Source organism: Glandiceps talaboti, chromosome 7 (assembly GCF_964340395.1).
Source record: "Glandiceps talaboti chromosome 7, keGlaTala1.1, whole genome shotgun sequence".
In the NCBI taxonomy this organism is placed as follows: Eukaryota; Metazoa; Hemichordata; class Enteropneusta; family Spengelidae; genus Glandiceps; species Glandiceps talaboti.
Window position 1 is genome coordinate 8,841,189 of NC_135555.1, and position 14,523 is coordinate 8,855,711.

Consider the following 14,523-nt stretch of genomic DNA (forward strand, 5'->3'; position numbering starts at 1 on the left):
GTTTAGTCCAAAGGGTGGAAAACCCCATCCCAAAGGGTGGCACATATACATATACCCAATAGGCAGGGGTCCCTCCCAGGGTACCAGCTACTCGGCAGTCTGAGATCATTTTTATTTACATACTGAGCTTTAAAGGAAGGCCACTCCAGAAAATAAAGGTATTTTCCTAAACTTTGGGTTCTGGAGAGTCATTTCATGTCCACGTCTTACTTTATTTGCTCAGTTGCTAAGGAATGCCAAATTGAATCTCTTTAACCTCTTGTTCTGACAGTGAGACACTTCCACCTCATGGGTCATAGCATACATGAATATTCATTAGATGTACATTGAATATTCATGACTCCCATGAGCTTATTATATCCATTTAAATAGTCATGAATATTCAGTGTGCATTTCCTGAAAATCATTAATTATGCAAATGACTTATTAAACTAAGCATTACTACAATGATCTTTGATACATATGCACCCTGGTATCATGAATGTATGTACCAAATTATATAGAACTTGAAGTTGTACTCTTCATATATAGCGTAATTACTAAAAATCATTAATTATGCAAATGATTCATTAAAACTAACAGCTACATCAACATGTGCCCATTGTTTCGTTTGAATTGTGTACCAAATTGTATTAAATTTGAACTGTTCATTCTTCAGATATAGCCTAATTACTGAAAATCATTAATTATGCAAATGATTCATTAAAGCTACAAGCTATATCATCGCTTTTTTATATGCACATACACTTTGATATCAATGAATGTAACCCTATGAATGTCACCCTAAAGAATATGTGCACCAAAGTTCGTTTAAATTAAGGAGAAAATGATACAGACAGACTGATAGACAGCCAGACAGACAGACAGACAGACAGACAGACAGACTTTTCATAGCTAATTTATAACCTTCCCTTATGGAAGGTCAAAATGGCATTTCATTAATGCATCAAGTACTTGGTCAACTGAAATTTAATCCCTTGAAAATAAAGAGTATATGTATATCCAGTATGTAAATTTTGTATCCTACTCCTAGGCTACCCAGTGACCCTTTCATGGAAGAATCAGTCCATACTACAGCCCCAGTCTATCACTGCATACCAGCAGAAGACTGTCACAATGCATACAAGTAAGTTTTTGATTGCTCAGTTGTCGTATATTTTACTTACAAAAGTCGATTTGACTTTGAGGATGAACTATCAAAATCAAGCAATATATCTAACATTACAGAAATACTGAAGCAGTTGGTTAAGTCATATAACTCTTTCTTTTATACATATGCAAACACAGATGACATACTACACTTTGCCTGCAAATCCTTTAACTATAGATTTGACTGCAGACAACATGTACCTCAGCCAACAGGTGATACCACACCTAAAGCCACATGGACAATCATTGGGGCAATTTGCTCACATAGTTTCTTGGAAGTGTGGCAACTGCTATCAGAGTTTATATGTAGTGGTCTTGAGTCCGAATCACCACTGAATTATTGTTTGGGCCACCAAATTGAATTTGCAGTTGTCCATGTGGACCACTACTGTTTTCAAACTGTTAAAATAGGGAACTTGCAATCCAGATTGAGCATGCTCAGACACAAAGGACTATGCGATGATGTACGTAGTTATCATAATACCTCATCTGGGGCTATCAATAGAGTAAACCTCTCACAATGACTAGATAGATTATTTGTGGTTGCAAACAAAGACATTATTGTGTACAATTCTGATTAATTCATATTTATTATCATATTTTCCATGATGCAATATTCAAGATGGTGGGTAGAAAAATTTAGAAGATTTCTACGATAAAATATACACATGAATACAAAATTTACAGATAAAATTGGTGACAAAGAGATTGATCACCAGTATTATGGTGTTGACCACCAAGATCTAAAACTGAATGGTCCACATATGCCACTTCCTTAAAAAGTATATTTCACACCGTGACTATTGTGTGGATTCAATTGGTAAATTCATATGTTCATTCGTATCAGTTATGAACATTTCACTTCTACTCTATTCTATTATGTAATCTTTGTTCCAAGACTGGATGCAAGGATCAAAACAGCCATGGAAACAAAAAACTGCATGGTGTGCCAAGTTTTAAGTCAGACAAACTTAGTCAATAGTTTGTAGTTCTACAGGGAAATTACTTGTCAATGTCCATTGATCAACTGGCCTAGTATCTAATCTATGTACTGTGTCTGGAATCAGAGATTACAACAGTAATGGACATTTTCAATACCATTTACCAATCACCAAGCATGACCATGTATTCAAGTCATATCTACAGGGAAATTAAACATTGAAATGTGTTGATATTTGTGTACAACTGGATACTGGAAATTGGATTGTACAGAGGGTGTTTCAGAGTTTAATGACTGTGAGGTCGATGAGCGTAGGTTGATGTAATATAACAAACTGGTGAAATCAATCATGGCGTTATTTTGCTTCAGTTTCCTTGCAGTGTTGAGATCATGAGGACTTCTTACCTATCCTCCATGTTCAGTTGCTGTAACTTGTGAAACATGGTTCCTGTCTTGATTAAGTAGTAACTATACATTGTCTAATAAAAATGATATTTATAATATGATGGTTGCAAATGTCCTGTCTGCACACAATTAAAGTCTTGAATCCATAAGTCCAAGTGTTGTCTTCTTAGCAATGGCGATTTCATTTAAGAGGTCCTTGAAGATGATTTCTTGTAGGCACGTTTCTCCTGCTCTAACTTTCTTTTTAATTATATAGTTGTTTACAAAGTTATATCGTTCCTGGGTATTGGAATGGTTGATATAAACAACCCTGGCTATAATGTTTGAAGGACTACAATGTTAACAATTGTATAATATATGAAAACAAGAAAATAGTAAAATATGTAATCTACCAATAGGCACTCTTAGAGAGAAGTACCTGCATGCTGGGATCAACAACAGCAGCAACTTCCTAGAGACAGTCAATCTACAAGTCTCCACAGCGTATTGTAGAGACTTGCTCAAGTCTATTGGCTTTTTTTTCACTCTTAATAATTTTAACACAATTTTGCGACGTGAGTGAGTGATTGCAAACAGTCAGGTGAGAACTGGGGAAAATAAAAAATACAAAGTTGACCTTATGTTCTTTCACAAACGAAATAATTAAAAAGAAAAAAAATTGAAGATCTGACATGAGACACAAAGAACTCCCAAAGGACTGTTGCCAGTCTAAGGCTAAAACTGCACTGTAGCACTAAACCTTTTAGTATACAACTTCTTCAACCATATCAATTGATATTTTGTTAAGCTGGACAAAGACTGATTTGAAACCGTAGATGATTTCTATTGTTTAGCTTAACAGATGATCTTCTCAAATGAAAATTCAGCCTTTTATTATATGGATGGAGAACATGTAGAAAGAGTTTGTATTTTTAATATCTTGGCGCCATTCTCGATTTTACTCTAAAGTTTATAGGTAGTTTCGACCACAAATCCGAAGAGATTTATCAGCATTGGTTCACACATTCTCTCAAACCAGAGCTGATATTCCTTCCGCGACACTGCGCTTGACGATGCGTCTTGGATGCGACGGTGCCGTAAAAGAGGGTGTGGCTTACGACGATGGTTTTCATAATATAAATGAAAGTTTTTTTAATCACAATATGTGGATGATGATTTTAAGAAAATACAACAGCGCCCCTTTCTTCTCCATAAAGTAACTCGAAAGGTTTGATACCGAGTAAGAATATTTTTTTTGTCGGTATATCGCTGACGTATTAAAAGTGTATGGGAATGTTTCAGTGAAAGACAAATCTAGGTTAGCCTGAGATGTCAGTCCAGCAGGAAACTGAATCGGCTTCAAGCAAATACGACTCTGAGAACGCTACCTCAGTTACTGAAAAGGAAAGCCACAAACAAATCCCTGATAAACTGAGTGCTAATTATTTCGATAGCCCTATATTGTTAAATGTGACCTTTTATAGAGTCAACCATATTAGTCCACGTTTTTAATATTTGATTCGTCGCATGAAGTATAGACACATTCTATTCTCTGATGAAAGGTTTAACACGTGTAGAACCACCGTCGTCACCTTGTCGTCTCCCTGATTGCCCCAAACAGGGAAACTGATATTTAGCAAATCTTTTAATTTTCCTTGCTCAGTATGTTGGCTGTATAGTTGGCGTGTCGACCCAATTTAATCCTATCTATCTTCATATCGCGATACTCTGGCGGCACGCTGGATATATTGAAATTTCAGTAGGCGAAAATAAACAGACATCCTTTCGCCGTTAGCTTGATGACAGATGTAATAATTACAACTGACAACCAAAGAAAGATTGCGTTTTTAGTAATGTCATCAATTTTCATAGTTTTCGGCATGTATATCAAACTTTTAGATGATGTGATGATATGTCATATATCAGTGCTGGAACGTAATGTTTTGATGAATTGCATGTTATCTGCCAGTCCTGGATATCGTCCTTTGAAAAGAGAGTTGAAGGATACAAACACCATTTAACGGTTACTCATCGATTATACATCAATCCGGAAGTTTGACGTCTATAGATAAGTCACTACGTCAGATTGACATTATTGATATGTATTTTCCATGACCCGTCATACTCCACCTTTTCGCTCCGACACGAAAGTATAATCATTGTCACGCCTGACGGAGTTTTTTCGCCATGGTGCTGAATTTTGTGACAGGGATACATCAATACTGTATTATTACAAAAAACGTGAGAGTATTCAGGGTAGTGTTATTTTATTCCTGTGAACGTCTGAAAATAAATGATCAGTTATTTTGAAGATCTGTGGTCAGGGTGATGAATAAAACTTTTCTTTAAAAAAGACCCCTTTAAAAGGACTAGCCTCTCGTGAGATGCATGTAGCATGGAAACAATCAGTGTATTAACTGAACTGAACCCATATAATAGAACTGGACATGTAAACTTTGAAGTTTGAAAGGTGCAATCGTTTCATTCATTCCAAAAGAAGAACACACTTACAAGTTACAGCCTGTAAAGATTCGACAAATATGTATCAAGGCGAACATGGAAACAGGTAGCCATTGGTTAGATTGCATTGCAGTCAGTGTCAAAACTTAACTCACACCATCATGGCATGAAAACTCCATCGTCAGTGTCACATAAGAGGCTAACATTATATTTGAACTCGAAGTTCTTGTCCCCTGTAGAAAGATAAGGAGTGTCATGACGTGGTCATATTTGTGAACGGCTGTCATCGACTACTAGTCTATACAGACGAACACGGGGAAAATCAGCCTTGTTTAGGTAACATTATCTGTTCATGTTGATTCTAGATTTAAATACATATACAGGTGCCTAACACCCAACATAATATTATTACCAGGGTTTTAAAGTAACGTCAATGTTTTATAGTATGACGGTTGTACTCGAATAACAAACGTTTTGGCGATGTTATCTGATCATGTTTATGCTAGATTAAAACTCATATACAGAGGACTACCACACGGTCACTTGAATCCTCCATTAATGACTGGGCTGCATCGCTTCTTTATAGTGCCGGCTCTTCTTTGGTATTATATATATATATATTCAGCTAATCTTCGAATGGTGAAAAACAAATTATTATAACAATATTCGAGTACACACACACACACACACACACACAAACAAAAACATATTTAATCTATCTATCTATCTATCTATCTATCTATCTATCTATCTATCTATCTATCTATCTATCTATCTATCTATCTATCTATCTATCTATCTGTATATATATATATATGTGTGTGTGTGTGTGTGTGATATGTGCCATTTCACATTTCATACATTATACCTTTGCGTCCCACATAAATTTGAAATTGAAGAACATTTACTTGCATATTAAATGTTCATTTTAATAAGAGATAGTTCCTCTTTAAATTTATGAATCGAAGGCGCCATCTCCTTCCTTCACGCTTCTGAGCACTTGTCATTTCATGCTTAAAGGCATATATCAGTCAAAAGTCTTACTTTTGTCGGAGGGGGCATTTAGATTATATAACATGTGGTAATGTGTGTACAATTCATCAACGTTCATCATGTAAATCCATATATATAAATCAATATAACGCTTAAGAAATATATAACAGCATACGTATCATATGTACTAAATAGGTCACCAAATTACATATGGGTTGCATATATTATTTGTAATTTTCTTGATTAATGTCTTACGTAATATATCTCCACTTAAATAAATATTTGACTGATTTACCAATGGTTAATATGCACAGTGAATTCGATACCGATGAGTTAAGACTCAGTAGGGAACAGTGTGTCACTTTGACGCTGAGAGCATCGTCGTAAATCACTAGCCTCTTTACGGCAGCGCTTAACAGAAACGTATGCTTTGGCATGCGAGAATGACTGAGAGACCTCCATTGCAAAGCATCGCATAACATGTATAAACTCAATATATGTACACCTGAAGAAGTTGATGGAAGTAAACCTCATTTGAGAGTCTAGAAACTAGCGGGAAGTCATGGCAACAAGAATGATGTTACTCGGTTACGTGGGTAATATAGGCCAAGATGTGCGTAATTGTGATATTAGCAAGTGATTTAGTTAGACTCAGCGATGCACTTTTCATGCTTTACCTATATCATTTTCAGGCTCTTTGATTTAATCCTCCTCACATTGCCGGCGGCACAACGTTGTCGTTGAAAGGTGTATTAATGTTAAGGTCAATGCAACATGACCGTTCCTCACTGCCAAGTGTGTCTGGAAACGGAGATGAGTTATACTAGTCTTTGGTTTTTATGTGACGGTAATGTGTATGGTTAAGACATAACCATTATGTTGAATATTTTCATTATAAAATGAAACGTGTTTGGTATTTCACATGTAATAATACACCAGGCGTAAGGGTTTAATTTTGGACGTAGAGAATTCTAATTAGAATGAAAACCCAGATCGGAAATCTCTGCATCTCGTGTTGCATGCCATTTACTTGGGTACAGTTCAACCAAGAATCTACCATCTTCTGAGATTGCATAATATATGACGTTCTAGACACATCGAAATGAGTTTGTCATTGCTCTGGAAATTGATGACTTTTTGAATGGTATACGTTACTCAGAACTTACGTCAAATACTTTAATGCATGGAGATCGTATCATTCTTCAACCAAACCACGTGATTTTATCATTTTTTTTACTGACAGGCTGAAATGTATTTATACGTTTACATGTGTCGACATTCCAGACATTGTAGTTACTTTATTTTGTTTTTTTATGTATCTTATAGAATTACACACCTGGTGAAGAGCTGGTCTTGGCTCGAAAGGTAGTGGAATAAAGTTCAACAAATTGATGATGTCTGGTCTTTCCTCTTAAATTTACGAATCTACCAAGACACCATCTCGACAAGTCGGTATACCCTGATCTCTATAACGCTTCTTGGATGAGTCGAGACGTGTTTGAAGCTAGTTGTTGGTTATCACACACATGGATGATAGGATTTATCATTCAATGTCATCCATACTATCTTTGCATTAAAAGGAAGCATTAATCTCAAGCGATATCTGGCTTTAACAAATGTGATTTTACGAGCTACAATGATAAAAAAGTGTTTGTCATTGCCATCTTTCTATAGAATACGAGATGATAATCTTCTGAAACCCATCACATATCCATCACCTTATGTTCACGAGTCACTATGCCGTAAAGTGGTATATCGTTTCGCGACAAGCACATTCACCTTCGATTTGGCATATATCAAAGTGTGCTTGAAAAGGGTATTCATTGATATATTCATTGATCATAATGGCGTAGTATTTCTTTTCTTAGGAACGTGCCCTTTCCAGGTATTATAGGGAGTTTTCTAAATAAGTCAGTCATTGGTTCTATACCCTGAAAATGCACGAAGGATTAATGTTTAGAACATTATTTTTTTGGACTCTGGAAATTGTCCATTCGGGGTTTTGGCTGTAAACTAATAACTGTCTGTCTAATAACTGTTTTTTCCGTATCTTTATCAGTCTTCAGTGTTTGTTTAGGTCTACGAGCAAAATATATGCTAACGAGATAGGCACGTATACATATCAGAACATCTTGGATTTCAATACTTTCTTTTAGCTTTCAGCTACTCGAAACGCTTTAACGAGTCGAGAATGATGAAATGCTTGTATCACTGTTAATAGGAAGTCCCTTGATTTGGGGTTTGATCTTCCCGTGATGTTTTTTACGATAGTCCATCAACACCATTCCCTCAGAACTAGTGTGAAGATAAGCATATACCTCATTACACGCTTGGCGTTTTATTACTTACGTAGTATGAATTTTAATAAATCCGTATTATCCTCACCAGGTCATATTTCATTTTTCTTCACAGTTGGCCAAGTTGTTATATCCCGTGACCTGTCAAATGGCAAGCTACTAATGCGTTAGATTTAAATTTTATATTACAGGAAGTAAAAAGAAAGAAAATCTGTATATTGAAGTATAGTTGAATAATAGGATAACTTGAAGATAGGAATGAAGGAACATATACACACATAGTTCTGAAATGTGAAGTGTGTTTGGCATCATAACATCGTGCTATGTTGGATCTCCTGTCGATAGAAATACAGTTCATATTATAATACTGATGTACCACATTCTGCAATCATGTTCCATCCTGAAAATCCGTAACAAACTCTGTCCGTGACACATTGCGTCCAATCGTTCCACAACTACTAAGCAATAACCATATTACCCTTTACTTCTTTTTTTTTTGCATTACAAGTGTCGAAAATACGAATTAAATATAACCAGTATACCCTGTTTGCTGATTGAATAATATTACATATGGTAAGAAAAGAGAATATGGTTTAGGTTTAAACCCCACCCTAATTTAATTTTACTTTTTGAATTCAATGTTATCCAAATTGGCAAAGTTTTACAATTATTTAATTTTCGACTTGATAGGCAGTTGAGATAAAAATCCTCCCACAAGTTCAAAAAGCATATAAGCTTATGTCTTATACTGTCATGATTTGCATAGAGCTGTTTGTTCGTTTGTGTTTGTCAGAAGAAAGGTATAAAGAAACTTTAACTTTAATCAACTGTCCATTGATCGCAATAGTTATTTAAAAAATTTGTAAGTAATTTAAGTAGGTTTGAAAACTTCGATGTCATATGCTTTTGCAATAATAAATAGTAATACTGTGTATTTATAATACTTCTTTTCTTCTGAGAGCTCAAGGCGCTCACAGTTATTACCCCTGTCACGAATCTATAGTGGGCAATGGTCATTTAACTTCCTCAACTCCACGGGTGCATACACCCCATTGCAGTGTATGAGTGCATTGCAATCACTATCTTACCCTAGTTTTATGAGACAATTATACAGTTACCTAGACATTTGACTGAGGTAAACTTTTCAAGGCTTTTCCTCTTCAAAGGAATCAATGTTTGGCTAGGTTGTTTGAAGTATCTCCTACGGAGCTAGTGTGTAATTACTGTCTTTTCAGTAATGAAGTCACTGATTGCACTATTTTTTTCAACTTGTTGAGTCAGTGGAAACTCTTTTTGAAAAAGGTCATATCAAGTAATGTTCATTTTGAACTGGTATTTCGAACACAACAGAACCAGTGACGTAGACACGTGTTGTCGTGACATAGACGCGCGTTGTCATGACGTATCAGAGTGTATGTTTCATATTTGTTATTCAACTTGGGTCGTGCATGGTATAATGTTGGTCGTCAGATAATAATCCTCTAGTTACAGCTTTAAAATTTTCTTTTCTATAGTCATGCCAAGATTTGCCAGATGTTACAGTAGGAGACTGGGACATTTTGTGTATCCATGTACTTGAGGCTAAATATTTGAACAAACACGTTTTGGGATCAAAATAATATCACAAAATGTCTGGACAGTTGATTTAGTTTTGTTTTGACTTTTGTAATATGTAGCTAAGGTACACACACAAATTTACAAGTATTTAAAACATAAAACACCTGCACCGTTCTAGAGTCCTTTCTTGTCTTCTGGTCCATCAATAGAGAACTGGCAAACCCGCCATCTTGAATATCCTGAATGTTGCACCATGGGAAATATGATGATAAATATGAACCCATCAGTATTGTAAACAACAACAATATTATTATATTGTTTGTTTGTAACCATAAGTAATCTAGTCATGGTTACCCTGACCATTGTAGGGTGATTATTCTATTGATAGCTCCGGATGAGGTATTGCTATAACTACAGATAATCCCATAGTCCTTTGCATCGGAGCATGTTCAGTCTGGATTGCAAGTTCGCTATTAAAATCTTCCAGCCATTCTTTCTGGCTCACCAATCGAAGATTTTTAGGTCTGTCCCCTTTACACAACCCTGTAAACATATACTCCTACTTTACTTTCAAACTTCATATGGGATACTTGAAGCTAGTAAACACAGAAAGGGTTACAGTTGTATCACACACCGTGAAAAGCTAGGCCATGTTGGTGTCTTTTGATGTCTAATGATCTCAGCGACATAGAGCCTGGCACAATAGGATTGAGGAGATTTTTGACTAAAGTCTCATGGATCATTTCAGTTGCAATAGAGGTGGACACAACATGTCACCCTAACAATGTGCATATGCTTGGAAGATTATCCCATATCCCAATAGCTATAGTTTGTGATGTCTTGAAAGTGTTTGGTGATCTTTAGTGCACGAGAAAACAGCGGTTGGTGCATAGTAAGTAACCACGTCAGTATAATGCCCAAGAAAGCAATTTTCTAAGCATTTTCAAAGTATATGTATATCTTGTATTCCCATCTTGAATAAAAACGTAATGTCGTTTAACTTCAAGCTCTTAAAAAGTAACTGATGAAACACAGAATGTAGTCAGACGTTTATGGCCTTCCCTGTGTTCATGTATTGCATAACATGTATACAGATATAAAGTACAAATCGTATGTGTGATACAACCGTCTTTTTATACTGGTTTATTGCTGTTGGTAATTGGTGTACTTACATCCACTGTATTTGATATTTGTTTTGGTATGCAAGTCACGCAGACTCAAAAGCTGATTTATGCTGTCTCATTGTGGAAATATCAAACAATCTGTTATTTCATTCCTTTGCCATTTCCTCGTATTTATTGAAACTCCTATTAAATTCTTTATATTATGCTTCCACATCCTAAGAACTAGCACATCAATTACCTCTGTTGGAGTTGGAAGAGCATTTGTTGATTTTCATACATTGATATATCATTACTATAGGTCAGGAGATTTTACAGTTGTCTAACATTTTATGATTTCGCCTTTGGTAAGTTTTTAACGAGTTATCCGTTGGCAGTCTTTTCTGTCTCCAGAAAGCCGACAATTAGGCTCGGTGGTTTGTGTATTCTGGAGAATCATCCATCAGGAATTGCCTTTCAAAGTTAAATTGTTAGATTTGGCTGTTTTATTCAAGTAAAATATCTTGTAAATTATATACCAGCTTCAGTGTATTAATTGACGTGCTTATGATTTCTCTGAATTGGGAATGACTGTTCCATTTTATTTTTTTTGGTAAAATCTCATTTGAAGTCAGGCATACCGATAAAAAGGATAAACGATTGATATCATACCCCGTTTTCCAGTGAGAAATGATCACCAAGAGTTACTAAGCTTATCGTTGGATGAATTCCTTTTACAGACACATGGCCTATGTTGTTTGTTTTCATCGTTTGAAGCTATAAACACTGAACTCTTGAGTAATCTAAAGAGAATTGCTGCATGTTTCAAATATCGAATACTTACAAAAACGTCAAGTACGTCTGGCATTTCATCGTACAGTGTAAACACTTCGAATTTATTTCGAAGTGTAACAGAGTTTGTTTGAACTGAAACGAGAGACATGTACATATTTGAAAAGTGCATTCGTCTTCTCATAGCATTTATATCATAGGAGTGTCGGGTATGTGATATCTTTTTTCACATTTATCAAAACGAGATTGAAAATAAATAACAAAATAATCAGTTCAGCCTGAACTACTATCATTTACTTGACTTAAACTCTTAACTCGACAGTGTCTATAGCTTCCGAAGACGCAAATCGGCGATTGTGTTCGCATGATGACGTCATGTCACAAGGTATTATGGGAAATTCAAGCAGTCGGAACAGTTATTGACACCGACGATTTTTATTCACTATTCCACCAATTATTGAATTTCACGCATTTTAACATTTTTAATGAAACAAAAAGCTTTGTTCAAATATTGATACCTACGTAGAGATAGGTGTTTTCCGGGTTCGAGATAGTAAGGCCAGAATACTGTCCCAATAATCCGTATTTTGTTTTCCCGGAAGTAATGCCATATTATGATAACCTTCTTAGTTCCGTTATGTTATCTTACACAGAGCTGAAAGACATTAAAGACTAAAGTATGATATGGTATGATAATAGTTTTCTTTTACATGGCTCGTCTGTGTAAATTAATTTAATTTCCAAATAGTTACTACATGGGTAAATTATCTGATTTTACTGTATACTGTTTACTGTTTTACTAATATCACCCACCCAATCTTTTCTTGAATATTGTAGTTTTTACCACCATTTACCATATAGGTAAATATTTAATTTCATTATTTCCTACCAACTTACATTAATTCCGGCACATGATTACAGTGATTAGTCATGTGAGCAACCCAGAACATCAAACTAGTGAACAAGTCCACAAGTGTAGACGGAAACTTCAGTTTTGCTTTCCCTAAATTTCAATTTTGTGTCGTGTTACAAAAGTTTGAATGTCTGTGCTGAAATTGCACTAAGTGAACCAAAGGACTGCTGTTTTGACTCGTGTAGATGATGTACTGCAGAACGTCATCGACGATAATCGTTGGCCACTATATCAAGATCACCTTGTCTTCTCAAATGGACGTCACGTTATTTTAAAAACAGTATGCACGTGACGTATCATCTGACATAAACAGGATTGGTTTGCCATGAGATTAGTATTATGACGATAGTTAAAGGGAGATGTTGTGATATCACTGCACCTCGGTTCTACATACCAAGTTGATGTCCCTCCAATCTACCTTCCCTGAATGAGAAAGAAATGAACCCTAGATTTTAAATACAATTCTTATCCGACCAAGTTTTGTAGTCACTTGATAATGAAGCCCTGTTTCTCAATAATCTGAGAGAATTTATTTGGTTATCATTAGATTATGGCACGCAGGAAAGAGAGAGATTAAAAATAATGAGCTCTCCATTTAAGTTTCAGCGGTTTGGCTTGTTACCATGGCGGTCCACTTCAGATGATTGACATATAACTCCAGGGTTAGTTAATCAATTCCTGTTGCCATTTCACATTCAAATATATTGTAACTTCTACCCTTAAGCCTTTCCACCCAACTCATCCGTCAACGTGTTTTATCTGTGGCTGTCATATCGTATAACCATCTCATACATTGAGTCTATCAATGTTTAATTGTCCTTTGTACGTATCGAAATGGTTCCCTGATGACGTCATGGGGATGACGAGGATAAACTGGCAGCGAGAGTAGAAATATGTGACAAATCGATGAGCAGTGAAAAGAAATAATCCATTTATATGGAAGTGTAGGGTTCGAGTGTTGAATGCAGAAATGTCTACCAACACTTAAATATACCAGAAAGCAATCAATACTAAAATCTTATCACAGATAAAAGAAGCCCATATAACTAAAATCTCGAATTTACTGTCTTTGCATGTCTCTTTCTGTCCACCATTTAGTACAATGGTTTTAATCAGTTTAACTTAATTTGCAATACTAATCATTATATGATGTCTACGTATTGTCGTTTCGTCCTAAAGATATCCATGGCGTTGATAAAGGCATATTATAGATAGAATTAGCTGACATGCATTCTCCACGCTAGGCTTGAACTAGACTGAGGCTTTGAGACATATGCTAGCTAATGCCAATAAAGAAGCCGATATATGAATATGTATAACTGATAGACTAAGATTGGCACTAATGTCATTGCAATGCGAGGTAATTACAGTTCTATGCAGTATAGCTTTGCACACATCCTGACGAATTTCCTGTGCTGCTATTATGTAATACTCTAAATATCCTACACCCACTGAAAGAGTTGTGGAAATACCAGCTTCTAAGCAAATGTAATGAGGAACAAACTCTCGAGGCTTACAGAAGTAAAATTAAATATAAACTGAAGCTGAATAAAATTTTAATTAAGACTCGCAATGTGAAATCTTGACATGGGATGTAACATCGTTTACAGTAAATACCTTTCTTTATTGCCCATAAAGCTAATATAGCGGATATTCATGTTCGGCTGTTTAGCTTCCTCCAATTTCTTTATTTGAGATTAATTCTGATGTCAACACGAGCTTTTCTATTTAAAGTGACCATATGGATGAAAAATGACTATTTTTCGGTTTTTAATGAGCGAACAACTTTTAATTTGTTTTTGTACATGAAAAATAATGCGATCTACTCATTTCTCATCTAAATATATCCACTTTAATAACGCAAATGTCATTTGCCAATAGGTTTAGGAGATTAAACTAATTACCTTTTATTTATTACAGTTACTTACCTAATATATC